Consider the following 9,856-nt stretch of genomic DNA (forward strand, 5'->3'; position numbering starts at 1 on the left):
TAGTTTTGATGGCTGAATAATATTCCATTCCATATACATACCACATATTCTTTTTTTTTTTTTTTTAATATATGGAATTTACTGTCAAATTGGTTTCCATACAACACCCAGTGCTCATCCCAAAAGGTGCCCTCCTCAATACCCATCACCCACCCTGCCCTCCCTCCCACCCTGCCCTCCCTCCCACCCCCCATCAACCCTCAGTTTGTTCTCAGTTTTTAACAGTCTCTTATGCTTTGGCTCTCTCCCACTCTAACCTCTTTTTTTTTTTTTTTTCCTTCCCCTCCCCCATGGGTTTCTGTTATGTTTCTCAGGTGGATCCTTCCTAATTTAGAAAATACTTTCTCCTACTTGCCCTCTGTTTGACTCTTACTACTTATTAGGAGAGGCCTGCTTTAACTCCTCACAGAAGAATCTAGCTTTCCTCGTCTAGCATACTAAGTTTGTCTTCAACAGAGACCATTTTGGGTCTTTGGTTATTCTTGGACATATTTGAATGAAGTTGATCAAAAGTTGTATTCAAATAAATATCATCTACAAGTCTTTTCTGAATATCTTTTGTGTGCCTTATACCTGTTCAATGTAAAACATAATAACTTTGAGTGACTGACCCATGGGGATAGAGGACCTTGAAGAAATCTGAATCAGAAATGAAAATTCTTCTATCTTCTACCTGCTCTCCTCTTTCTTCCCTCTTTTAATTTTCTTTTGCTCGCATTAGGTGCCTATTGAGCCATAGGGATGAGTCAAGGAGATGGCTCATCCATCTTCAAGGAGAGAATTTTGGGTAAGAACTTGGATATCAATGAAAATAAATAGTCCCTTGGGGCACCTGGGTGGCTCAGTCGGTTAAGTGTCCGACTTTGTCTCAGGTCATGATCTCATGGTTCATGAGTTCAAGCTTCACGTCGGGCTCTGTGCAGACAGCTTGGAGCCCGAAGCCTGCTTCAGACTCTGTGTCTCTCTCTCTCTCTGCCCCTTCCCCAGCTCACACACACACACACACTCTCTCTCTCAAAAATAAATAAACATTAGAAAAAAGAAAGAAAAGAAAAGAAATAGTCCAGAGCTTATTCCTGACTTGGTGTATAAGAGAGATATATAGTCAGAGAAGTTCTACCTAAGTTGATGTTACCAATTAACAGCTGAGGGATAAAACTCAAGAGAGATTAAATGATTTTCTAAAGTCTAACAGGTAACAAGTAATGAATAAGGTCAATTGAGTATATTTGCATTAAGTAGAACTTCAAATTGTTTCTATTTATTTATTCAAAGGAGAACCTGCCTCTCCTTGCACCACTTTCATCTAGAGGAGGTAAGGGCAGGTAAGTTTGCATTAAAGTCACTCATGGGCTTGAGTGGAGGCCATGGAGTTGGACTGCCTGAAGGACGTTTGCAAAATATGAAGCCCCATGTTTCATCCTTTGCAAGACCTGATTCAACTAGTGTGGGGTGGGCATTAGGGAGATTAGTTTTCAACTGCTACCCAGCTAATTCTCAAGCCTGCCAAATGTTACACTCTGGGCTTGACCAAGCCTCTGGCAGTCCGGGACCAGAAGGCAATAAAAGGTGGGAAAAGAAAATAGGAAATTGACCCATAGGATTTGGACCATTTTTTTCACCCAGAGCAAATTCCTTTGTCTCCCCTGGTTGCTGTCTCCCCTCAAGTGAACAAATGGAATCGGCACATTTACAAGGATTTGCCATCTTGGGTAGAGATGGATTTTGGGGCCTGGTAAACAGTCTTCCAGCTCCTCCAATGCAAAAATGAAAATACAACTAAGGGCTAAACCTCGTTCAGTCTCCATAAGCAGTGTGTGTGACTCTGCTCTGTCTTACTGCAGAACAGGGCTTTCACACTACACCATTTTATTTAAAAGCCGTTTCCCTTCCCTTCTTTCTAACATGAGCTTCAATCACAATATTTTGTCTCCTTTTCTAATAAAAAATGGGGCTTCACTATTTGGGAGGACTGACAGATTTTCCTCACCCTTTGTTTGATTAAAGACTCCGGAAACTTGTAGGAACTCTGCTGATGGTTTCTTCGCACATTTGAATGAAATGCAAAAATGAAAGGCTGGAAGCCCAGGAGCCTGCAGGTGTGTTTATATTGATGCTATCTGCAGCTGCTGTTTAGTTTGCTGTTAGGGAATGGGTTTCTTCTTGCTGCAAACTTTAATATTAAGGAACTTTAGGCTAATGTTAGGTCAAAATGCTCTTTTACTCTCTTCTCATCGTTCAACTTTGTCCACTTTGAACCTTGAGCAGGTCACATTCATGCAGTTATGGCGAGCCTCTATTAGAGGTCCCACCAATAACATGCAAGAGACCCTATGTATCCTGGAGAGCTTGTGGTTACTAGCAGAAGAAGGAAGCCCTCTGGGCCAGGGATTGGCAAACTTTCCACAAAAGGCCAGGTAGTAAATATTTTCAGTTTTGTCAGCCTCTGTCACAGTTATCCAACTCTGCCATTGTGTGAAAGCAGCCATAACTCAATAAGTGTGGCTGGGTTCCAGGAAAACTTTATGTGCAAAAACAGGTGGGTGGGCTGAATTTGGCCTTTGGCCATAGTTTGCTGACCTAGACCTCTGGTCTTGGACATTAGGAATCTACAAGGGGCAGCATAGTAAGTGTGGTCACCAGACAGGTCTGAGTTTGAATCCTGGACTATCCACTAACTAACAGTGTCACCTTGGAGTAGTCACTGAGACTGAGCTTTGCTGACCTTCAACAGTAAAATGGGAATAAAATCAGGGTGCCTGGGTGGCTCAGTCAGTTAAGCATCCGACTTTGGCTCAGGGCATGATCTCGTGTGGTCTGTGAGTTGGAGCCTTGAGTCAGGCTCTGTGCTGACACCTCAGAGCCCGGAGCCTGCTTCAGACTCTGTGTCTCCCTCTCTCTCTGCCCCTCCCATGCTTGTGCTCTCTTTCTCTCAAAAATAAAGATTAAAAAAAATTAAAAACAATGGGACTAAAATCACTACCTTGTAGGTATCCTGGAAAGAGGGCTGGAATAATTCTGAGATTGATCTTCAACCAGGTAGGAACCCGGCCCAGACTATCACATCACTTAATCTAGAGACCAAACTAGAAATCAGACTTCAGATGATGGGGCCCCAGGGGATGTTTTTAAGCCAACCGAGGAGTTTTATTTGGATCACACAGTGTTTTAAAGACTTTTGCAGTGTGAATGCTTTTAGATAAGATTGTATGTTTTCGATTCATCTGTAACTACTACTTTGCTGTCTTATGGCTGGATCAATTCTTATTTATTTATTTATTTATTTATTTATTTATTTATTTATTTTTATTTATGGATCGGTTCACTTTTAAAAAATCCTTCCTGGGGTCTTAATTTTCTTCCCGGGAGCATTTAAGTTTGTGATCTCTTAATTGGAAGATCTGAAGACTCTTCCAACTCAGAAATACCATGACTCTGCCACTCTCCAAGATTGATACATTCACATTTAGGAACAAATCACCCAAAACAGTGTTTTCTTTTTTTTATTAAACAACAACAACAACAACAACAACAACCATGCTTTACTTCTCCTGAGTCTAGGAGCTGCCCAGGCTATTCTGCTGTCTTAGGCTAGGTACAACTCACCTCACTGGCCTCTCTCATGCATTTGCTGTCAGCTGGGGGCTCAGCTGGAGAATGGCTGCGTTGGTCTGCCTCATCTTAGATAATGCCACTCTCCTCCATGTGCCTCTCATAAGTCTCCAACAGGACAGCTAAGGCAGGTCCTCAGAAAAGCAAGAGGAAAAACAGATAATATGCTTCTACAAGTCTCTGCTTGCATCAAGTTTGCTACTCTCCTGTTGGTCAAAACGAGCACACAGCCAAGTCTAAAGTGTGGGAGGTCACTACCAAAGTCATAGGAAAGAGTAGAGAACTAGAGCTACTAATGCAAGAAATCTATCACAAACTTTAAAGTGATGGTTGTGTGAGGGTAATGGAGCCATTATTCCCTTTGTCATTGCTGAAAAATGTGGTAACTTTATGAAAACAAAGAATGGGATCATGGTGAGGTAATGGTGAGTGCAGGTGACTCTGAGTATGTGTGTCTGTGTGTGGAGGGGTGATGTTTCTCATTCTTTTCTCTTTTTCCACCAAACCAAGAGCAAAAAAAACCAAAAACCCAGAGTTTTGTAGGCCTTTGCAAACGCTTCTGTCAATCCTCTTGGGAACTATAAAGGAAGATTTTAAGGACACTGTCTAGTGGGAGATCTTTCCAAACAAACACTGCTCTCGCTTTTGACATCATGAGCTGCTTGCATTCTTAGCTTGGGATTCATCTCTGGAAAGATGGTTACTTTTTTCTGACACAAATCAAGAAAAAGTAATTATTTTAAAAGTGACAGTGAATAGAAATGACAACAACAGCAAAACCCACCACTACCATCAGCAACACAACACGGATAGGTTATTTTTGCAAAGTAAAAGTTATGAATTTTCACAGACCCATGTTTAGTGAAGATAGTAAAAGATATAAACCAATACTGATTTTGTAAATCTTTTCCTTTGCATATAGGTGTTGCCAATAAAGTCCTACAGGTAAGCATTTGAAATAAAATAAGGAAGGCTGAAATGTTGAGACTACATATTACTTACATTAATTTCTGTATATGGTAGCTTAGAGTTCAATAAGAAAATAACCCATGTTTTTCCAAAGCATTGTCTTCAGGTTTGTTTTTTGTTTTGTTAGACAGTGTGAGTGGGGGAGGGGCAGAGAGAGAGGGAGACACAGAATCTGAAGCAGGTTGCAAGCTCTGAGCTGTCAGCACAGAGCCTGACATGGGGCTCGAAGTCATGAATCAGAAGATCATGACCTGAACTGAAATCAAGAGTTGGATGCTTAACCAACTGAGCCACCCAAGCACCCCTCAGGTTTTTAATGGAGATGAATGATTCCAAAGCACAGAACTCTCAGTCCATTTCACACTCACTACATTTGCTAAGTGCTTAGTAACACAAGGAAATAATAAGAAAAAAGCTAGAGCTGAGTAAACTGAATCCACAGAGGTGAGGCTGAGTTCCTTGATGCCTGAAGTGTGGCCCATGGGTAGACAGCATCATATCACCAAGGAGTTTGTCTTCCCTGGGACCTGCTGAATCAGTCTCCATTTTATCAAGCCCCTGAGCATTTGTATGCACGTTAGCATTTGAGAAGCACTGGTTTCTAGTTAATTATGTTATAAATTAGAGGCTACATCTGGATTTAATAGAAACATTGTATTACAAAACATTTATTCAGAGACCACTTTAATAAAGACCCCAGATCTATTATGATCTTTGGGCCTCAGTGTTTATATCTGTCAAATGGGGACTCATAACTCTCTTTCATGATTTTCAAAGGAGTTGAAGCAATCAAGCTATAGATATAATAAAGTGCTCTGGAACAAATAAAGAGATATATAAATATGGGGTCTTAATTAACAAAGTGCTTTGATTTAAATCTTTCAGCTAAGTACAGCTAAAATTTACAGTAAGGAAATCTTTTCAGCTAAGTACTTTCAGCTAAGTACTTTCCTAAACACTGAGGAAACTCATGAGATCAAGAAAATGCTATTGTGCCTTCATGCTCTTATGAATATCCAACCATCCACCCTGGGTAGCTGGCGTTCTGGCACATTGTGACATCTATGAATCTGTTCCATTCTGTCAATGAAGACCCATCACTTCAATGGAAGGTCTTAACACCTGGCACTAGATTCTAAGATTTTGTTGCTAGAAATGTCCTCTGGCCAGCAGCATCAGCCTCACCTGGAAGCTTCTTGGAAGTGCAAAACCTCCAGTCTGAACTCCAATCTACCAAACCAGAACTTTTTTTTTGATGAGATCCTCCCAGATTCTTGTGCAAATTAATCTTAAAGAAGCACTGATCTAAGTGAATACTTCTCAATTGTCCAGAAGGAAGAACTTCCTCTGCCTTATGGTCCTTCTATCTGGACCAAATTGACATGAGACAGATTAACAGGAGAAAATCAAATTTAATAGGTGTATGTGCAGGGAATTCACACAGACAGGGAAATTCCAAAGACAATGAGGCAACCTGAAGCTTATATGAGCTAAAGAGAGTGGTAAGGCTCTGAAGATACAAAGGGGAGTCAGGACATTAGCAGCAAGGTGAAAGGAGATGTTTTGAAAAACAAGGTTACCTTAATATGCAGATAAGTTTCTTAGGTAAAGGGGAATCTCTGCTATAGCTTTCTTCCTGGTACAGGCTGTCCTTTCCAATACAAATTAGGCTCTTGAGGGAGAGACAGAGAGCTTTTCCTGAATTTGCTGGGTTTGGATGACTTTTCATTGGAAATAATCTTTCTGCCAAAGTGGCCCATCTTGGGGCAGCCTGCCCTGGGCCCCTACAGAAACTTGGCTACACATTAGAATTCCATGGAATTCCAATACCAATGCCCCGCCCTACCCCCAAGCAATTAAATTAGAATCTTTAGGAGTGAGCCCAGGCATCTGTATGTATTTAAAACGCCTAGATGACACTTCAATATACTATTTGGAGGGGTGCGACTTGATCCAGAAAGAGTCAAGGGACAGAGGTCTTAGAGATCCTTGGCACATGAGAAGAATTGGAGTTTGGGTGTGAGAAGAGTAAGAAAATAAAGAGTGAAGGTAGAGGAAGAAGCCATGTGAAACCTCAGGTGTGGAATTGGCTGAGGTGCTTTGGGGGGAAGCTGGACCCCACACTTAATGTTAAGTTATATGTACTTCTGTGACATAAAGACTTCTATCTTCCCAGAACTGTAGTAAAAGCTACACATGCTTGGCACCTCTTATGGAAAATAAGGAATAAGGGCTGAGCCCAATGCCTGAGTTTATATAGAAAATGTACATTCAGAGTGGGGTGATGATACAGGTTGCCAGGTAAAATATGGGACACCTGATTAAATTTTAATTTCAGCTAAACAATGAAAACCTTTTTAGTACAAGTATACACTATGTGATATTTGAAATATCTGAAATTTACATTTAACTGGGTACTCTGTATTTTTATTTGCTCAATCCAGCAACTTTATGATGAACCCTAAATTGGTTCATGAGAAGCAGGAGCTGAGGTTCTGAGCCCTCATAAAACACAGTTCGTATTGACTTGGCAGAAATCTTGGCAAGGACATTGTACTTAGAATGAACTGAGGCATCTTACCTACCTTTGGTTTAAATCAGAACCTTTCTCTTTACTCTCCCAGTTCCAATTTTCTTGGGTCTCCCCACTTCCCCTCCCCCATCCTCCTTTCCCTTACCTTTGCTTAGCTTTTAAAATGAACTTTTCCTTGACTTGGTGTTTATTGTTTTCCTGGTACCCTCCACTTCTGGTAAAAGAGAAGCTCTATTCTTAAAGCCAATTCAAATTCACTGATATTTTTGGAACAGCTCTTATTTATTTACCATATTCTAGTGTGGCCACATCTTTGGAGACAGGTCCATAAATTTACATTTCTAAAGTGCTTCATTCTGCTCTACTGTGTGGTGGACAATTTCCTGAGGCCAGAACCAGAGTCAGCTCAGGGTGTGGGAGAAACCGATGAGGGTGGAGCTGAAAAACAACAGCAAAATGAAAACAAGAATTTTGTCTGAAACCAGCCCCCACCAACAACCCTGCCTCCCTGTGCTGAGTACAAAGAGCTTTTTCAGATGGGGTGCTGAATGGGCAGGGGACCTCTTTCAAAACCACCAAGTCTGTTTACGTAGATATTATTTTCTTTTGAAAACTGCCTGAATTGGAGTCTTGTGAAGCATTTCTCAAGAGCCACCCTAAACCATTCCCAAGCTGGGGTGGTGATGTTGTAGGATTTTTTTTTTTTTACCTCAACACCCAGGTTCGTTGTCTCACTGCTTTGAAGAATGAAGAGGTGGACACAAAATGAGCAGCACCCAAAAGTTTATTAGAGTAGAAGATCAGAAAGGAAGAAAGTATGGAAGCTCTCTTTACAGAGAGCGGGGAATACCTATGACAACAGGCAAGGGTCTTTGTTTTATAAGGTTCTGGTCAGCCCCCCATCCCTTCCCCTTGTTTCTTCTCAGGTCCTACCCTTATTGGCTTGATAGCTCTAGGTGCTGGGTTGTCCATCCTGATCGGCTCAATTCCATTGTGTGAGGGGTGGGCTGTGGCCATATCCTTCCTTGTGGGTCATACACGTTATGGTCTACTACTTATTCTTAGTTAAGTCTTTTGTCAAATTCCCAACAGGACCCTGAGGGAGAGTAGGTGGTGTCTGTTACATTCTTAAGAGGGACCTTAAGCCTGAGGGGTTTGCTGTGGTCCTCTGCTGGCTCCCAGCATTGTTCCAAAATATGTGTCTTTCCCCACCCAGGAACCACAAGTCCTAACCTTTCCTTCTCTGCCTATCTTATCCTATCTTTCCCTATCATAGTAATGGAGGCACAGAAAGAAGGAGAGATAGGCACTTCTTGCTTGCCTGACAGAAAGGAATGGGATAGAGCAGTGGTTCTCAAAGTATGGGCTTTAGACGAGCAGCATTGGCACCACCTGGGGACTTACTAGAAATACAGAATCTCAGGGTTTACCCCACACTTGCTCACCCACAAACTCCAAGGGTGGGTCCAGCAATCTATGGTGTAAAAAGCCTTCCAGGGGACTCCAATGTACAGTAAAGTTTTTGAGGACTACTGGGACTGACAATTGTACTTCCTCACCGTCAGTAAGAAACCCTCATATCTGTTGCCAAGCACCACTGGTTAGGAGGATGTGGATTGCCCAGGTGTGCAGGGCTGGGCTTTCCAGACAATGTTTGTGTGTGTGGGTAGGAGGGTGGGGAGTAGGTTCTTTTTCATGTAAGGAATACTTTTCTTTAGTAGGATGACAAAAAAGGACCAGGATAGCTAAGGACAGAAGGAATAACAGCTAGAAATGAAACTTACAAAGCTGACAGGGTCCTCCACAAGGGAGAATAAACTTTATATCCAGAGCAGAAATTTGTTGAAACAGAGTTTTAAGTTTTTATTTAAATATCACATGAACCCATAATAGTATAGCTACTATATTTCTGTTTAACATATGACATGCATTGTACTAAACATGATTCTATGATAGGGAAAGATAGGATAAGATAGGCAGAGAGGGAAAGGTTAGGACCTGTGGTTTTCCCCTGGGTGGGGAAAGACACATATTTTGGAACAATGCTGGGAGCCAGCAGAGGACCACAGCAAACCCCTCAGGCTTAAGGTCCCTCTTAAGAATGTAACAGACACAACCTACTCTCCCTCAGGTTCCCATCAGGAATTTGACAAAAGACTTAACTAAGAATAAGTAGTAGACCATAATGTGTATGACCCACAAGGAAGGATATGGCCACAGCCCACCCCTCACACAATGGAATTGAGCCTATCAGGATGGACAACCCAGCACCTAGAGCTACCAAGCCAATAAGGGTAGGACCTGAGAAGAAACAAGGGGAAGGGATGGGAGGACTGACCAGAACCTTATAAAAAAAAAGACCCTTGTCTAGAGTCCTCAGACATTCACTTTCGAATGCCCCCTCTCTGTAAAGAGAGCTTCCATATTTTCTTCCTTTCTGACCTTCTACTCTAATATACTTTTGGGTGCTGCTGCTCATTTTGTGTCCACCTCTTCATTCTTCAAAGCGGTGAGACAACAAAACCCGGGTATTGAGGAAAAAAATCCTGCAACAGGTCAAACTGATGCTACAGTTGGCCACATAAAAGTGATGGGGTGAGGTCCTTGCCTGTGAGACCACAGCCCCAGAACCAGGCTTTGGATTGGCAGCTCTGCAGTGGTGAACTCTCAGCTGAGTGGTTCTGGGCCTTTGCTGCATCCTGGACGCACCCAGGAAGCTTTAAGAAATGTGGATACTTGAGT

The 9,856-nt window shown here is 42.0% G+C and overlaps 1 long non-coding RNA gene across 2 annotated transcripts in view; it reads right to left on the reverse strand.

Moving 5' to 3' along the window:
* The window catches only part of LOC122214963, a 46,784-nt gene extending 40,435 nt beyond the window's left edge, over positions 1 to 6,349 (reverse strand). For both annotated transcript variants that reach the window (XR_006200169.1, XR_006200168.1), the window contains exons 1-2: positions 6,162 to 6,349; positions 3,607 to 3,746 (exon numbers count right to left, since the gene is read on the reverse strand). This is a non-coding gene — a long non-coding RNA (uncharacterized LOC122214963). The remainder of the gene's footprint in view (positions 1 to 3,606; positions 3,747 to 6,161) is intronic.
* Positions 6,350 to 9,856: the final 3,507 nt, after the last annotated feature.

This window comes from Panthera leo, chromosome A3 (genome assembly GCF_018350215.1).
Source record: "Panthera leo isolate Ple1 chromosome A3, P.leo_Ple1_pat1.1, whole genome shotgun sequence".
In the NCBI taxonomy this organism is placed as follows: domain Eukaryota; kingdom Metazoa; phylum Chordata; class Mammalia; order Carnivora; family Felidae; genus Panthera; species Panthera leo.